The sequence below is a fragment of the Anolis sagrei genome, chromosome 6, assembly GCF_037176765.1.
Source record: "Anolis sagrei isolate rAnoSag1 chromosome 6, rAnoSag1.mat, whole genome shotgun sequence".
Taxonomy (NCBI): domain Eukaryota; kingdom Metazoa; phylum Chordata; class Lepidosauria; order Squamata; family Dactyloidae; genus Anolis; species Anolis sagrei.
In genome coordinates, this window is record NC_090026.1 from 36,714,961 (window position 1) to 36,734,558 (window position 19,598).

Consider the following 19,598-nt stretch of genomic DNA (forward strand, 5'->3'; position numbering starts at 1 on the left):
CCACAGAACATGGTTTGAATTGCACACAAAAGCTTTTTTAAATTTATTTTATTGTATCAGAAGTGAACCAAAGTTGTATTGTATTTTTTAAAAAACACAAAGTTTGCAAATTTGGCCTCTGCTGTTGCTATAAGGAGGTCCTCCATTGTGCATGTGGCAGGACACAGGCTGCATTGTAATAGGTGGACTGTGGTTTGCTCTTCTCCCCACTCGCATGTCGTGGACTCCGCTTTGTAGCCCCATTTCATAAGGTTCGCTCTGCATCTCGTGGTGGCAGAGTGCAGTCTGTTCAGCGCCTTCCAAGTCGCCCAGTTTTCTGTGTGCACAGGGGGGAGTCTCTCATTTGGTATCAGGCATTGATTAAGGTTCTGGGTTTTAGCTTGCCACTTTTGGACTCTTGCTTGCTGAGGTGTTCCAGTGATTGTTTCTGTAGATCTTAGAAAACTACAGTGTTCCCTCACTTATCACGGGTGTTATATTCCAGGACCACCCGCGAGAAGTGAAAATCCACGAAGTAGGGATGAAGTGAAACCCTCTTCCACACTCCATCGTTGCCAGGAGGTGGAATTAGAACGGCGGTCTGGGCAACAACAACCATTAATAAACTGGGGGGCAAAAACCCGCGAAACAGCAAGTCCACAAAAAGCGAACTGCAAAGTAGCAAGGCAACTCTGTATTTCTTGATTTAAGTTGTTGGCGTACTGGCTGATATCCAAACAGAGGATGGGCCAGAGATGTCACTGCATTGGTCCTTTCACTATTGGTTTCAACTTCCCGGCGGATGTCAGGTGGTGTAATACTTTGTATAGTATACAAAAGCTTTGGATAGTATAAAATCTATTGTCAAAGGCTTTCATGACCGAAATCACTGGGTTGTTGTAGGCTTTTCAGGCTGTATGGCCATGTTCTAGAAGCATTCTCTCCTGATGTTTCACCTGCATCTATGTCAGGCATCCTCAGAGGTTGTGAGGTCACCTCACAACCTCTGAGGATACCTGCCATAGATGCAGGCAAAATGTCGGGAGAGAATGCTTCTAGAACATGTCCATACAGCCCAAAAAACCTACACCAACCCATACTATAAAATCATACTGGATGACCTAGTGATGCTTAGAGGAAGAAAACCACAAATAGTAGCCCAATGAAGATGGTCAATGGTCATGGAATGCTAGATGACTTTGGGAAGTTATGATGGAAAAGTGCAGGCTGGAAAAGGACAGAGCTGGACATAATCTTTTGTGGCAGCATTCTGTGCAGCAGCATTTTGTCTGTCCACTCGTACAATCCCTATGTTAAAATATTTGTGTCTCTATGGGTTGTGGAATGGCTATATTGGATGCTTTGGAACCCACTGTGTCTCTCCATCGCACCCCATCCCAGACAATTGCTGCAGAATTTGCCATTATTTTGACACTGATGGCAAAACCATCCCTTATTCAATGGTAATCAAGAGGCATGGGGCAGCACATTTTGTTTCCATGGAGAATCATGTTCCTTGATGCTTCCAGAAAGCAAAATTGTCCTTAAAAACTAAGTACGTGTTCTATGGACAGTGTTTATGTACACAAATGAAGCCATTTTCCTGTCATTGTGGCAAATTCAGCGCCACGGGTTGATGAAGATCCCAGTGTATGAAAGGGGGAGTACCATAAAGGTCCTAAAACTTTATAAACTTCTCAAATATTTACAGGTGTGCCTAAAATTCCTGTAAATTCAATTGTGATTCAAAAATAGGCAATGGGGATTTGGGGAAGGAGAACAGTGCATGTGTTAGGAATTGGGCCCACAAATTGGATTTGTGATCTGATATTTCCATCACACACTCAACACCCTGCAATTGCTAGTCCAAAGATAAGAGGCAGGTAAGTCAAAGCTAAGAAGACCTTTCAAAAACACAATTATGTATTTATTTGCAGTATTTATATTCCGCCCTTCTCACCCCGCAGGGGACACAGGGCAAATTACAATGCACATATACATGGCAAATATTCAATGCCATTAGACATACAACATCTATAGACAGACACAGAGGCAATTTAACATCCCAGCTTTTCCGGCTTCATGAGAGTATGCTCGGTTCCGGCCACAGGGGGAGCTGCTGCTTCACTGTCCATCGTGACACTGAGTCCTTTGATGGAGTACTTCCTCATTCTTCTGCACGCTGCTGGAAGGTTTTATGGCATTGTAAATTAGTTACATTACCCTCCCTGCATAAGTGGTACCTAAATTTCCTATTTGACAGATGCAACTGTCTTTTGGGCTGCACAGTTTGACAGCAAGCTAAAGGAATGGCTGGAAGCTCTCTCCAACCGGGCTGGCTTCAAACTCATGACCTCTCGGTCAATAGTGATTTAATCCAGCTAGCTCTCAGCTAACTGTGCCACAGCCCGGTCCTATATTTGAGGAATGGTGAGACGTGAGCTATTCCCCTTTGTGAGCCGATGACTGACTGTGCTGCTGAGCTCTCGTTCCTTTTCTGTTTTGTTTCATGGATTCATTTATTTATAGACAGTGTTTCCCACTCATTGTTGTCATCATGATCAACGACAACAATGGCTCCTACAGTAACTTACAAAACCTGTCATTATATAGTTTTCAGTCATTATACTCACAAAATAAAATCCAAACATTTCAAGGAAACACAGAGGAGGAATATGTGCATCTTTTTCATTCCTTTCCCATTGTCTCAAAGCAAGATGCAAAGTCTTCTGATGACAAAAAAAACACACAAACAAACCCTATAGCAAGTTGGACATCAATTTAGAGTTGCATCACCTGCCGAATTATCTCTTGTTGATGTAGTACGACTTCCAGTCATTTCCAACTTATGGTGACCCTTAGACAAACCTGTTGTGGGGTTTTCTACGCAAGATTTCTTCAGAGAGGGTTTACCTTTGCCTTACTCTGAGGCTGACAAAGTGGGACCTGCCTAAGGTCACTTAGTGGATTTTTATGTATGAGTGGGATTTAGACAACTGCACCATGCTTTAAAGCAGTGTTTCTCAACCTGGGGGTCAGGGGCCCTGGAGGGGGTCGTGAGGGGGGGTTTCAGAGTGGTCACCAAAGACCATCAGAAAACATATATATATACATCTGATGGTCTTAGGAACCCCTTTGGCAGAGAAGGCTGAAGATCCCTCTTCCTGTCCTTCTCTTCTGTTGTGGTGTAGGTGAACTACAATTCCTAGAATTCAAAAACAGCCCCCCTCCAACCCCACCAGTATTCAATGTTGGCCATGTAGGTAGTGTGTCAAGTTTGGTGCAGACCCATTGTGGGCTGGGTTTAGAGTGCTCTTTGATTGTAGGTGAACTATAAATCCTAGCAACCACAACTCCCAAATGTCAAGGCCTATTTTCCCCAAACTCCACCAGTGTTCACATTTGGGCATATTATTCATGCCAAGTTAGGACCAGATCTATCATTATTTGAATGACCCACAGTGCTCTCTGGATGTTGGTGAACTACAACTCCAAAACTCAAGGTCAGTGCTCATCACACCCTTCCAGTGTTTTCCGTTTGTCATAGGAATTTTGTATGCCAAGTTTGGTTCAATTCCGTTATTGGTTGAGTTCAGAATACTCTTTGATTGTAGGTGAACTATAAATTCTAGCAACTACAACTCCCAAACAACAAATTAATCCCCCCCCCCCCCCTCCAACCCCTGGGCTTATTATCAGGTATTTGTGCTAAATGTGGTCCAGTGAATGAAAGTACATCCTGCATATCAGGTATTTACATTTTGATTCATAACAGTAGCAAAATTACAGTTATGAAGTCGCAATAAAATAATTTTATGGTTGGGGGTCACCACAACATAAGGAACTCTATTAAGGGGTTGTGGCATTGGGAAGGTTGAGAAACACTGCTTTAAAGGCATTGGAGCCATCTCCATTTTTCAATCTGTCATCCCAAAACCCTATTACATGTACCCTCCTCAAAAACAAGGGGGCGTGCTTAGTGGCGCAATAAGTGGTGATTTTTTAATCTATAGAATTGTGACAATTTCTTACCTTTCTTTTTTTTGATTGATTGAAACGAGAGAGGTATGGGCAGGACTGGAAATACAACGAGGAAATCTATGTGATGCAGAACTGAAAGAATTACATGAAAACAGAGCAACAAGTAACAGTAATTTCCCGTGCTCTCGTCACCAGATTTGCAACGTGATCCTGCATATCATTGGGTTCAGGCAATTAATAGCAGCTCAACAGGTAGTAAATGAAGAGCTAACTGGCAACGGATCTGGGAAGGAGCTGGCAGTTACAAGTGGGCCAGACAGGACTCACTGGGGGAAAAGCACCCACTGTGTTTGTTCCACCTTCACTTGACTTGAGCAGTTGCCAGGGTAACCTTTGCCATCGCTTTTCCTCCCACCACTAGCCTGTTCTCATTTTCTAACCATCTAACAGCAAGCAATACCCACTCCCTACCATGAAAAAAAATGGGGGAGGGATTGGTCACCGTGACTCATTTAAAACTCCGCAGTGAATGCAAGCATTCAACATAACAAGATGCAGAACATTTGTTCCTCAACCAAAAACACATTGCCCTTGTCCAAGCTAATCGGAATTTACACACATGCCAGTTTCCAGTTTCTGCACTGGGAAACAGACAAAATTCCTTCTCTAGCCAACCACGTCCATCCCCTTATCAACAGTCTCCCAAGAAATGTGCTAAAGGGGAATATTGTTGGAGCATGCAAGGAATCAGTGTGTGTAAACTGTAAAATAAGATGCATGAAGTTGATTGGTTGGGCAATGCTCAGGGAAATGGCTGAGCCTGGGACTTTTTGATACTGTTACATTTTTGTTCAGACTTGACCTATGCAGGTGCAGAGGGAGAAGAAGAGGGAAGCAGACAAGACAATTTGGAGTGTACTCTTGTTTCACAAGCTGCTGAAGGAGTTTATCCACATGGACAAAGAAAGATAATTTTAAATCTCTCATAAAAGGACATTGTGTGAGTTGATCACATAATAATAATAATAATAATAATAATAATAATAATAATACTTTATTTATACCCCGCTACCATCTCCCCAAGGGATTCGGTGCAGCTTACATGAGGCCGAGCCCGCAATACGAACAATACAAGCAATACAAGCAATAACAGGTACAATACAAAGCAATTAAAAATAAATCACATACACAAATAGCATAAACGTTAAACAAGGTACAGTGCACGTTTAAAAATTATGGCTGGGCCAAATGTAATTGAAGTTTAAAAAATAATGCTAGGCATGGACAAGATACAGGAGATGGGGCGTTGATGGAGAGATACAAGCAGTCCTAAATCGATATAAAGTGCTTTTGGGGGACATAGTGCTAAGGGTTCATTATTCTGGGAAGGCACAATGGAACAACCATGTTTTCAAGCTCCTCCTGAAGACTGCCAAAGATGGGGCATGCCTGATGTCCTTAGGGGGTGAGTTCCACCATGGAGAAGGCCCTCTCTCTCGTTCCCACAAATTGTGCTTGTGATGCAGGTGGGAGCGTGAGTAGGGTCTCTCCAGATGATCGAAGAGATCGTGTGGGTTCCTATACAGAAATGCGGTCACGCAGGTAGGCAGGTCCCAAACTGTTCAGGGCTTTGTAGGTAAGAACCTGCACCTTGAATTGGGACCAGAAAATGAATGGCAGCCAGTGGAGCTTCTTAAACAGGAGGGTTGACCGCTCCCTGTTTGTTGTTCTGAATTAAGAAGAGTAAACTACTTGCTCTTCATTGATCATCTGCATGGCATATTTTCTTTCTCTGGCAAGGCAGTGTGTGGGCTGATCAACGTGAACTACACGTGGGTTATTTTACATTACGCCACAAATATCTCTGCCCCACTCACATCTGTACCAAGGGCCATAGGGAGCTGTCTCAGAAATTCAGCTTTTGAACTGCTGCCTTCTTCGCTTGAAGAAATCATATTTCTCTGCATTAATAACACAAGAAGCATTTGACAGAACATTAAGAAACATAAAGAAATGACAGTAGTGATATTTCTTGTTGTTGTTGTTGTTGTTGTTGTTGTTTTTCATTCATTCAGTCACTTCCGACTCTTCATGACCTCATGGACCAGCCCATGCCAGAGCTCCCTATCGACCGTCACTACCCCCAGCTCCTTCATGGTCAAGCCAGTCACTTCAAGGATACCATCCATCCACCTTGTCCTTGGTTGGCTCCTCTTCCTTTTTCCTTCCATTTTCCCCAGCATCATTGTCTTCTCTAAGCTTTCCTGTCTTCTCATGATGTGGACAAAGTTCTTCATCTTTGCTTCTAATATTCTTCCTTCCAATGAGCAGTCAGGCTTTATTTCCTGAAGTATGGACTGGTTGGATCTTCTCACGGTCCAAGGCACTCTCAGAAGTTTCCTCCAACACCACAGTTCAAAAGTAGTGATATTAGTTTTCATAAATACCTCCTCTAGTCAGCCTTCAAAGCATATGCCTTATGTGCTGATGTAAGCCAATGATTGCTTCTGCATGGTACTCGATGTCTGTAGGGTAGCTAAACGTAAAACTGTAATGAGCTGAATTTAAACATGAGGCTCTACATTGAATCCACGTAACACTTAACATCCTGCTATAACGTTTCCCACTTTCCCCTACTTTGTTGCTTTCCATTAGGGAGATTCACGATGCATTGCTTTAATTGTCTTCTAAATGGCTTTTTAAAACTACTGCACCATAGATTTTTTGTAAGATGCAGAGGGTTACTTGCTTATTTCTTCGCATTTTTTATTTTATGAGAAACTAACACCTGTTTTAAAAGCAAGCAAGCACAAAAAAGGAGAGTAGATGAGTCATTAAACCTCACTGCATGGCAACAGTGTTTTGAGTTCAATGTATTGTCGAAGGCATTAACCTCTGAATACAGGAGCCCCCAGTGGCGCAGTGGGTTAAACCCCTGTGCCGGCAGGACTGAAGACCGACAGGTCACAGGTTCGAATCCGGGGAGAGGCGGATGAGCTCCCTCTCTCAGCTCCAGCTCCTCATACGAGGACATGAGAGAAGCCTTCCACAAGGCTGATAAAAACATCAAATCATCCAAGCATCCCCTGGGCAACGTCCTTGCAGACGGCCAATTCTCTCACACCAGGAGCGGTTTGCAGTTTCTCAAGTTCTGTCCTGACACGACAAAAAAACAACAACAAAAAACCAACCTCTGAATATGCCTGTCATAGATGCAGGTGAAATATCAGGAGAGAATGCTTCTAGAACATGGCCATATAGCCCGAAAAAACCTACAACTCAATGTTTGAAATTATTTCCAACTTATAGTTACCCGAAGGCAAACCAAGGCAAACTAAGTTCCCTTGGCAAGATTTGTTCATAGTAGGTTTGCCTTTGCTTTCCTTTAAGCCGAGAGAGTATAACTTGCCAGGGTGGTTTCCATGGCTGAGCAGTGATTCAAATCCTAGCTTTCAGGGTAATAGTCCAGGATTCAAACCATAATTCTGCCTCTTAACAAAAAGAGGCAAGAATGAGGTTATATTTCTTTATTTACAGCATTAATATTCCGCCCTTCTCACACTAAAGGGGACACAGGGCGAATCACAGAACACATACACAGCAAGCATTCAATGCCGTTAAATGGACAGGACAGAAAATAGATAGAGGTATTATTATTTATTTTTATTTATTTATTTATTTACAGTATTTATATACCGCTTTTCTCAATATAATAAACTCAAAGCGGTTTATTATATTGGCATTTCCCCCCAACTTTGGCATCCTTGAGGCTGTGCTCTATTCTGGCCACAGGGGGTGCTGTTGTTCCATCTTCTATGAGGAAGAGCCTTGATCACAGACTTCCTCCTTCCTTTGATCGGTGGCATTTTTCTGGTATTTCTTTTATGATGCCGTAAAATGCCTCCTCATTTAAGCAGTGCCTAATTTCTCAACTCACAGCTCACAGTTGTTTTCAAACTGCTTAGGTGGACAGTAAGCTGGGCTGACGGTCAGGCGCTCACCCCAACCTGGGCTTTGAATTGCCAACCTTTCCATTAGTAAGGTGTATTGCTGCTGTTGATTAACCAGCTGTGCTAAAGCCTGTGTTTGCCCTCCACCTAATATCCACCTAATTGCCTAGCCTAGATCAACAGAAAACAATAAAATAGGAAGAACTGGTGAAGAGAAACATTTAATTAAAGGCACAAAAGCCCTCATTGTTCTTTACTTCTCCAGACTAGTGTGATAACCCCTTCACCAATCAACAAAAGTGAAATCTTAATAGGTTGCCAGTTTGAATACTGGACTCCTCCTACTTATAGATTTGTTGTTGTTCATTCGTTCAGTCATTTCCAACTCTTTATAACCTCAAGGACCAGCCCACGCCAGAGCTCCCTGTTGGCCGTCGCAACCCCCAGCTCCTTCAAGGTCAATCTAGTCACTTCAAGGATGCCATCCATCCATCTTGCCTTTGGTCGGCCCCTCTTCCTTTTTCCTTACATTTTCCCCAGAATATTTGTCTTCTCTAAGCTTTCCTTTCTTCTCATGATGTGGCCAAAACACTTCATCTTTGCCTCCACTATCCTTGCCTCCAATGAGCAGTCGGACTTTATTTCCTGAAGTATGGACTGGTTGCATCTTCTTGCAGTATCTTATAGAGACTTGATCAAAAGACTTGAAAAATTCTGTGAGGTGGAAATATGATATTTGTTGTTGTTTTCCAGCACGATAACTTCATGTATTGCACTTGAAAAAGCAAAGAGTTAATTTGTTCAAAGCATCAATACGAAAATACTAAGGATCCATTAATTTTTTTTCATGTCAGGAGCGACTTGAGAAACTGCAAGTCGCTTCTGGTGTGAGAGAATTGGCCGTCTGCAACGACGTTGCCCATGGGATGCTCTGATATTTTGATGCTTGTAGGGGGCTTCTCTCATGTCCTCACATGGGGAGGTGGAGCTTTCAGTGGGAGCTCAATCTGCTCTAACCTGGATTCGAACCTCTGACCTGTCAGTCTTCAGTCCTGCTGGCACAAGGGTTTAACCCATTGCGCTACCAGATCCATGATGACGCCATGAGTTGCCGCACTGGGTGATACCAACCCAAGTGATACTTCTGCATCCACAACACTTCTATTTTCCTTAGACCTCCTCAGACCTCCTGGTGCTATCTAAGGAATCAGAAGAGGATTTTTCTAGCAGGTTTTTTCCAAGTAGTTATTATGTTTACTTAAGACATTAGCATGCAAGGTAAGAGTAGATGGAATACAGAAGCTTTTAACCAAATTCTCTTTTGATCCCTCTTCCTCACTTTCTTTTTATTGCTTGAATTTTTAAAAATACATCTGCATTTTCAGTAAATGCAAAAGAAATATTTCTTTTGAAGCAGTTCTGTACAAATGCAAATATGAGATGTGTGCCTAATTTCCCATTGCTTCCAAGACACAGTTCCCTATGCAACCAGATCAACAGTAGCATGCCACAATGTTTGCTAATAACACTGGCAAAATGACATCATTCCTTGAAAATTAAACTTGCACAACAGTCTTTGTGTGGTACCTTGATAACACCAAGATTTTGATTGTGCCCTTCTTTATAAAATGCTAGGAAAATTCATTGCTTTTGTACAAACCACTGAAGTAGTCACCCAACCAAGCCTAGTTGTTTTTGTTTTTGACAACCTTGCTGTCATGGTTACTTATTATCGGGGCCGGCAGGTCGAAAGTGGAGAGAGCTCTTGTACCTTTAAGGATTGTGTAGAAGAGGAAATTTCAACAGGCATAGCTTCTCACACAACCAGTGAACAAGCCACACATGCTGAAATTCAGTCTTCCACCCAAATAATGGAAGAGTAACCCATCTTTTACACTACAATTGAGATAGAAGAGACATCTCTAGTTTCACCATACATAGTCAATGCCATAGGTTGCTACTGCTTCTCCCCCACTGTTAATATGCAAGATAAGAACATTAGAAAACGTTGACAATTTCTGCTACCTTGGCAGCCACCTCTCCACAAAAGTCAACCTTGACACTGAAATACAACACCGCCTGAGCTCAGCGAGTGCAGTATTTCTCCGAATGAAGCAGAGTGTTTGAGGACCAGGACATCCGTAGAGTGGTCTCTCTACAGATATCCCAGTCCTCAAACACTCTCTGCTTCATTCAGAAAAATACTGCACACGCTGAGCTCAGGCGGTGTTGTATTTCAGTGTCAAGGTTGACTTTTTCAGTGTCAAGGTGCCTATTTGTAAAGTTATTGTCCTCTCCACCCTACTATACGCCTGCGAAACGTAGACTGTCTACAGATGTCACATGCAATTCCTAGAACGATTCCATCAGCGTTGCCTCTGAAAAATCCTGCAAATCTCTTGGGAAGACAGGCAGACGAATGTTAGCGTGCTGGAAGAAGCAAAGACCACCAGCACTGAAGTGATGCTCCTACGCCATCACCTTCGCTGGACTGACCACGTTGTCCAAATGCCCGATCACCGTCCCCCAAAGCAGTTACTATGCTCCCAATTCAAGAACAGGAAATATATTGTTGGTAGACAGGAAAAGAGATTTAAAGTTTAAAAACTGTGGCATAGACACTAAGAACTGGGAAGTCCTGGCCCTTGAGTGCTCTAACTAGAGGTCAGCTGTGACAAGCAGTGCTGCAGAATTTGAACAGGCACGTATGGAAGGTGAAAGGGAGAAACATGCCAAGAGGAAGACGCGTCAAGCCAACACTGACTGGGACCACCTTCCTCATGGAAACTGATGTCCTCACTGCAGGAGAACGTGCGGATCAAGAATAAGGCTCCACAGTCACCTACGGACCCACCACCAAGACACTACACTTGGAGGACTATCGTCTTTGGGCTACAAGGGATCTCCTAAGTAAGTAAGTAAATTACTGCTTCTCCCCTACTGTTAACATGCAAGATAAGATTTCTTTTTCTTATGCATCTAGATCAGCGTTTTTCAGCCTGGGGGTCAGGACCAGAATACTCTTTCATTGTAGCTGAACTATAAATCCCAGTAACTACAACTCCCAAATGTCAAGGTCTGTTTCCCCCAAACTCCTTCTGTGTTCACATTTGGACATATGGAGTATTCGTGCCAAATTTGGTCCAGATCCATCATTGTTTGAGACCACAGTGCTCTCTGGATATAGGTGAACTACAACTCCAAAATGCAAGGTCAATGCCCACCAAGCCTTTCTAGCGTTTACTCCTTGTCATGGGAATTCTGTGGCCAGGTTGGGTTCAATTCCATTATTGGTGGAGTTCAGAATTCTCTTTGTAAGTGAAATATACATCCTAGCAACTACAACTCCCATTTTTTTTGAGTGATGGTCACTCCTTGGGTTAATAGGTGTCTTGTGGCCAAATTTTGGTAGCAATTCCTCCAGCGGTTTTTGAGTTATGATGTCACTCACAATGAACAGAGCATATAGATAGATAGATAGATAGATAGATAGATAGATAGATAGATAGATAGATAGATAGATGGCCAGTGGCTATTTTGCCTATTTTGGGTGGAGAGTTTTGGGAGTAACTATAAAAAAGCATGTGTCTGTGCATCCATGCGGTGATGCCATTGTAACCACACACTGATTTTGCATAGTCACAAGCAGGGCCGTAGCAGAAAAAAATTTCGGGAGGGGTTGAAATTTCGGGGGGGGGGGGGTTTGAAACCTGCCTCCTAGCTCACGCTGAAGCAAAGAGCACAGCAGGGGGCAGAGCAGCCTTCAATAGCCTGCAGCTCCGCCCTTGTCAACCACCTCCACCAAGTCTGGCCTCCTTAATGAGAGCATTCAACATCCCCCCCCCCCAACTTGGTTGCTTCACTACTGTTCTGTCATGCGCTGGGCCTGTAAATAATTGTCTTTAGAATAGGATGTGCAACCTTTGCCTAGTGGGAAGCCAGGGGGCCTAAAGAGAAGTTCTCAGAGGTTTCCACCACAAACAGTCTTTAGATGGCTTGAGAAGTACAACAAAGTCTTTTATTAATGAACAATCAAACAGAAACTTCTCTTGTCTTCAGTAAAGCTAAGCAAATGATTCCAAGCTTTTAGGCAACTGGTGAATTCCTAATCTTGCCTACGAAGAACAGGCAACTGTCTTCAATAACTTCTTCTTTAAAGGAAAATCCCCTTTTTAACTTCTCCCAGGCTGATTGTAATCTAACCCTTACTGATGTGGGCTCTGCTACCGGGTCGAACTGCGTCTCAAACGTCGAGTGGACCTACCAGCAAGGCAGTAGATGTTCTCCAGCTGGAGTTCTTTGGTCTTTACGGCTGTTTTCCTGAAAATTCTTTGGAGACTCTTAAGACCTTTCTCCCCCGGAAGGTCTTAAGGGTTGAAGCTTTTGTACAGGGGAAGCTTACACACATCCTATACATAAGCTTACTTTGCTGAGACTAACTAAAAATGGCTCCCTTCCCAATTGCCCTGAGCAAGGGGCGTGACCAAAACTTAACAATGATGGACAGGTGACTTGCCCTATGACTGCAACCAGAGAAGCCACCTATCTGCAGAGTTCCTGAAACCTAGGACTGCAAGCAAACATTTAATACAAAGCAAATAAAGTTGGAGCTCCTGGTACAGATGTACCAGAACAACTACATCGGCTATTGCTGCAAGTAATGACAGTGTGAATAAATGGCCAATATTTGCTTGAGATAGTGCTTGCAGTTCTGGAGGGACTCTTAATTTTTTGAATCTCATAGACTTAGCATGGGGATTGGGTTAACCAGTTAAAATTCATGAGTAAACCAGTTTTTTTTTTAAAAAAAAATCTGAAACATTTCGGGGAGGGTTGAACCCCTAGCCCCCCCCCCCCCCCCTCGCTATGGGCCTGGTCACAAGTGTCCTGTTTTTTATCTGTTAAATGCTTGGCTCTCATAAAATTAAATAAATACAAAGGAATGTTATCATTCAGCTGGACTACAACTGAAATCTGGATCTGTCACACAAACTATTTCGCTGAGGAATGTGGCAGCTACTTACATAGACTTCATGGAAGAAACGTAGGGGATAAAATGGAGGAGAGATATTGACAAACAGCTGTAAAAATAGGTTATAAACAAGTGTAGAAGCAGTGAACTGGATTTGGGAAAACAAGGAGGGGGCTGCAGCAAGATTAATGTTAATGACTGTGATTTTCTGCTTAAGCAATCTCTGCTATTGCATTGAAATGGCTCCAACAACATAAGCTCAAAATAGATTAAATTCAGGCAAGGTGGGTGTCTAAAGCTGGAGAACAAGGGCTTGTCAATGAGAATAGTTGTGAGGGACAGAGCTGGCTCAATGAAATAGCTGGAAAAGAGTGATTGTTGCAATCTTACATGAGACCCTCTCTCACTCTCCTGATGAGAATCCCACCCCCATTGGGGATAACTGTTATTAAAAAGATGAAAAGGTCAAGATAAAACAGATGGGATGATTGTTTTGAGCTCCTAGAGTGTGTTTCCAAGAGCTTTGGGTTAAGATCAGTGAGGTTCTAATCATAATCCTTCTATATCAGGAGAGAGGGAGGACAGAGAATTTTGAAAGATGAACAAATCTGGCAGCACTATGTGTTGAGCCTCCTGATCCAGAATTCTGAAATATTGCAAAATACAAAATTATCCACATGGGTGGCCGAGATAGTCCAAGGTACACAAACTTTGCTTAATGCATGCAATTATTAAATATATTGTATAAAATTATATTCAAGCTATGTATATAAAACGTACATGTACATTAATTAATGTTATGGTTATATGTGGGTCCAAAATATCTCATTATGTGTTGTTGTTGTTCATTCATTCAGTTGTTTCCGACTCTTTGTGACTTCATGGACCAGTCCTCGCCAGAACTCCCTGTCGGCCGTCACCACCCCCAGCTCCTTCAAGGTCAATCCAGTCACTTCAAGGATACCATCCATCTTGCCCTTGGTTGGCCCCTCTTCATTATGTGCAAATACAGGTGTTCCACAGTTTTTTAATTTTTTTTTTATATCTAAAACCCAAAACACTCTGCTCACAAGCATTTTTTATAAGGGAGACTAAACCTGTACTCTATCTTAATCTTTGAATGTAGTGGCTTTCAGTAAAGCTTCATCAAAAATGAACTTATTTATTTATTTACAGTATTTGTATCCCGCCTTTCTCAGCCCGGACGCGACTCAAGGCGGTTTACAGTTGGCAACAATTCGGTGTCCCAGCAGACAGAAAATACAGTTAAAAACATTTAACATATAATATAAAAACCATACAAAACCAATAAAAACATAAATCATCTGCGTCTCCTTACGAAATTGTTTTTCCAGTTGCATTGTCAAGTTCTTCTGTAGTTCCATATTTACCTGTTACACTGCATTTGCGAAAGCTTGCTCGAAGAGCCAGGTTGGAGAGATCTGTCAATTTCTCTTTCTTTCAATATCTAAATGTTGTGGATGTTGGTGTATATATATATATATTAAAAAAAACTCGGCTGAATGTCTCCTCCATTTCAGTGAGAGATCTGAAGAAGGTGGCTCAAGATGATGAGTATTAATGCGGGTGTCACTTGGAAGTAAAGAAGAAGACATTTGATAAAAACAAAACTACAAAACTAATATCTATTAAAGGAACCAACCACACCTGAGACGGGGCCGGGAGTAATTCAACATTCAAAATAAGCTGAGTTTGCCCTTGTGAAGGGAGTTGGACTGAATGGCCTAAGTATGGGGGTTCTGTGTGAGAAGGTTTCCCCAATTCTGTCTTTGGTGGGGTTCAGCATGCGTTTTGATTGTAGGTGAACTATAAATCCCAGTTACTACAACTCCCAAATGTCAAGGTCTATTTTCCTCAAACTCCATCTGTGTTCATATTCGGGCATATTGAGTATTCATGCCAAGTTTGGTCCAGATCCATACAACTCCAAAACTCAAGGTCAATGCCCACCAAACCCTTCCAGTATTTTCTGTTGGTCATGAGAGTTCTATGTGCCAAGTCTGGTTCAATTCCATTGTTGGTGGGGTTCAGAATGCTCTTTGATTGTAGGTGAACTATAAATCCCAGCAACTACAACTCCCAAATGAAAAAATCATTTTTAGTGATGGTCACTCCTTGGATTAGTAGGTGTCTTGTGGCCAAATTTGGTGGCAATTTGTCCAGTGGTTTTTGAGTTATGTTAATCCTTGGATGTTCAAGCAGGCATTTGGTTAATTCGGTGCAATGAATGTGTCGACTACGGATTGGTAATATGGATGATGCAATGGGACCACGATTTTAGTTAGGAGATGTATTGGATTGTGATTTATGTGAAATATTGTGTATTATGTTTTTTACGGTTTTAATTGTATACTGTGTACTGTATATTCTGTTGTAAACCGCGTTGAGTCGCCAGTTAGGCTGAGAAACGGCGGTATACAAGGACAGTAAATAAATAAATAAATAATCCCACAAACGAACATTGCATTTTTATTTATATAGATGTTATTAGGTTAGGCACAACCATTTGGGAGAGGAAAAACAGATTTAAAATATCAGAATATTGCCAAAGACCAGGAACAGAAAAGGGCCTTGGTCTTTGTCCTCTTTACACCAGAAGTAGGCATACTGTTGCTATCGCATTCAAAGCAGTGAGACTTGAGCCTAGAATTACAGCTGTAGTGTTTGGAAATGACCACATGGTGACAGCATATCACCAATCTTTTTCTCTCTTCCAAAGCCTGGCAGTTACATTGTGTTCCTTTCCAACTTATTAGGAATTCAGTTAGAAAAGTAGTAATAACTGATGAGGACAGTTTGTCCATTATTGCACATGTTCTTCTGGAACGGAAAGGAGAGACGTGGCACATTCTGGGACATAAACACTCATGTTTTTATGTTGGTGTGTTATGAATTTACTTTGTGTGTGTGTGTGCTGAATGTATTAATGAGTGAGAATATTCCTGGCCCTTCCTTATAATCATTCATAGTTAGAAAGGTAGGAGAAGAACTTTATTTTTCTACCCCGCCTCCATCTCCCCAAGGGGACTCGGGGCAGCTTACATGGGGCCAAGTCCAGGCAGCATACAGATTAAAAGCAAAAACAACAGCAAATTACAAATTAAAATAGCATAAACAGCATAACAGTAATAAACAGGTATCAAGCAACAGCAACCCAATTTTGGAGGGGGGAAGGAGGCCAACATATGAATTGATTAAAGGGTAAATAGTTCAGTAAGGTGGATAGGAACATAAAAGGCACAGAAGATATTATGGAAATAGAGCAATTAAACAGGATCAGGATATGGCGAAAGTAAATCACGGTACAATCGTTTGTCATACGGGTCATCAGTCGAAGGCACAACGAAACATCCACATCTTTAATTCCTTACGGAATGTGGGTAGGGAGGGTCCCTGCCTAATCTCCCTGGGGAGGGAGTTCCAGAGATGGGGGTCCACCACCGAGAATGCCCCCTCTCTCTCATCCCCACCAACCGCGCCTGAGATGGGGGCAGGAGCGAGAGAAGCGCATCCCCAGACGATCTTAAGGACCGTGTGGGCTCGTAAGGCGCGCAGATAGGCAGGTCCTGAACCATTTAGAGCTTTATAGGTGATAACCTGTAACTTGAATTGGGACCGGAAACTTATCGGCAGCCAGTGGAGCTGTTTAATACAACCTTTTGCACAATTCCATATTGGTCCAGGCCCCAGGAAGTTCACAGGCTCATAGAACAGGAGGCTTAAAGGTGTCCTTTCACTGGATTTTCCCATACACCTGAAAATTCTACTTCGAAGGATAGAGAAATCCTTTAGAACTGGGTTTTTTTTTGTACCACTGTGGACTGCAACAGAAGAGGAATAAAGACTCAATTAAACCAGGTGCCAAAATTCAACATTGCCCCCCCCCCCCAACAGATATGTTACAAGTGTACGTGAAGGCCAGTCTTGGCCTGAACCAGTGCCTGTCATCAGTAATGGACTGGATGAGGGTCAACAAACTGAAACTGAATCCAGACAAGACAGAGGTGGATCAGGGTGTGGAATTTCAACCTGTGTTGGATGGGGTCGCACTCCCCTTGAAGACACAGGTTTGCAGACTGGGGATAATCCTGGACTCATAGCTAGATTGCTAACTGGAGTGCCATGTCGTGAGAGGATGACTCCCATGTTGCGACAACTCCACTGGTTGCTGGTCTGCTTCCAGGCTAAATACAAAGTACTTCCATTGTTCTCTATAATGGGTTGTTGTTATATGATGCTGTCCTTGTATTTCTTCATTTTTTCTCCCTTCTCCCCTTTCCAGTGGTGGTGATTCTTTTATTTCATACTCATTAATGCAAATTAATAATTTGATTTGATTTTCTTTCATCCAAACCCTCAGCAGTGTCCAGTCATGGGGCTTGTTCTCCAGACCCTTGATCGTTTTAGTTGCCCTCCTCTGGTCACATTCCAGCTTGTCAATTTCTCCCTTCAATTGTGGAGCCCAGAATTGGATACAGTATTCCAGGTGTGGTTTGACCAAGGCAGAATAGAGGGGTAGAATGACTTCTCTGGATCTAGACACTATACTCCTCTATTTATGCAGGCCAAAATCCCAACGGCTATTTTTGCTGACGCATGACATTGTTGATTCATTTAACTTGTTGTCCACAAAGACTCCAAGATCTTTTTCACACGTACTGCTCTCGAGCCAGGCATTGTCCCCCATTCTGTATCTTTGCATTTCATTTTTTTCTGCTTAAGTGGAGTATCTTGCATTTGTCCCTGTTGAACTTCATTTTGTTAATTTGGCCCATCTCTCAAATCTGTTAAGATCATTTTGAATTTGGCTCCTGTCTTCTGGAGTATTGGCTATCCTTCCCAATTTGGTGTCATCTGCAAACTTGATGATGCTTTCTAACCCTGTATCTAATTTCATCTTCCTTCCTTCCTTCCTTCCTTCCTTCCTTCCTTCCTTCCTTCCTTCCTTCCTTCCTTCCTTCCTTCCAGGAGCCCAGAACAACTGTAGCTTCATTATCTGGCTTCCCTTCCTCTTCCTTTCCCTTCCCACCAGGAAACAGCAGAACTGGCAGCCCCTTTGGGGGCTTGACATCTGCCTTGCAGGTGGAGGTTTGGGGATGGAGCACAAAAACAAAAGAATAACTGTCTGCGCCTCATTCAAAAGGAACATACATGTGCCCAAGCTCCACGTTGTTGCTGCATGCCTTGAAGTAATTTCTGACTTATCGCAACTCTATCGTGGAATTTCTGGGGTTAAACGTGTGACCCACCCAAGTTCACCCAGTGGCTTTCCGTTGCTGAGTGGATAACTAAACCATGTCACTAATAAGATATCCTTCACTATCATGGCCACCCTTCTTTAGACAATCATTTGTTAGGGTCCCTCTTAACAGGAAACACTCAGAACTGGGCCCAGGAATTCAATACGTAGGTGGGCCAAGATAAAAGGATTTAATTCCATCCAGATGTTTTTGGTCAGCTACGACTATTTGGTGTCCCCCTGGGGAAGCAGCAGGTTAAACCGTTGAGCTGCTGAACTTGCTAACCAAAAGGTCAGTGGTTCGAATCCAGGGAGTGGGGTGAGCTCCTACTGTTAGCCCCAACTTCTACCAACCTAGCAGTTGGAAAGCATGCAAATGTGAGTAGACCACATACCTTTGGTGGAAAGGTAATGATGTTCCATGCAGTCATACTGGCCACATGACCTTGGAGGTGTCTACGGACAACGCCAGCTCTTCAGGCTTACAAATGGACATGAGCACCACCCCCAGAGCAGGACACGAATAGACTTACTATCAGTGAAAACCTTTAGCTTTACTTACGACCACTCTATTGGCTCTGTTGAGTGGGGTTGCTGGGAGCTGCGCTCAGTATTTGGGCAGCCACAGGTCTCTCCCTTCACCCTTTTGAGATGGATAGATAGAGCAGTGTTTCTCAACCTGGGGGTCGGGACCCCTGGAGGGGTCGCAAGGGGGGGGGGGGTCAGAGGGCTCGCCAAGAACCATCAGAAAAAAAAAGCATTTTCTGTTGGTCATGGGGGTTGTGTGTGGCAAGTTTGGCCCAATTCTATCATTGGTGGGGTTCAGAAGGCTCTTTGATTGTAGGTGAACTATAAATCCCAGAAACTACAACTCCCAAATGTCAAGTCTATTTTCCCCAAACTCCACCAGAGTTCACATTTGGGCATATTGATTTTAATGCCAAGTTTGGTCCCGACCCATCATTCTTTTGAGTCCACAGTGCTCTCGGGATTTAGGTGAACTAGAACTCCAAAACTCAAGGTCAATGCCCACCAAACCCTCCCAATACATCCTGTTTGTCATGGGAGTTCTGTATGCCAAGTTTTGTGCAATTCCATTGTTGGAGGGGTTCAGAATGCTCTTTGAGTGTAAGTGAACTATAAATCCCAGCAACTACAACTCCCAAATGACAAGGTCTATTTCCCCCCAACCCTACCAGTATTCCAATTTGGGCATATCAGGTATTTGGTCCAGTGAATGAAAATACATCCTGCCTATCAGATATTTACATTATGCTTCATAACAGTAGCAAAATTAGTTGTGAAGTAGCAATGAAAATAATCTTATGTTTGGGGGTCACCACGACATGAGGAACTGTATTAAGGGGTCGTGGCATTAGGAAGGTTGAGAAACACTGAGATAGAGCATCCTTTATCTGAAATTCTGAAATCTTAAATATTTCAGATTCCAAAATAA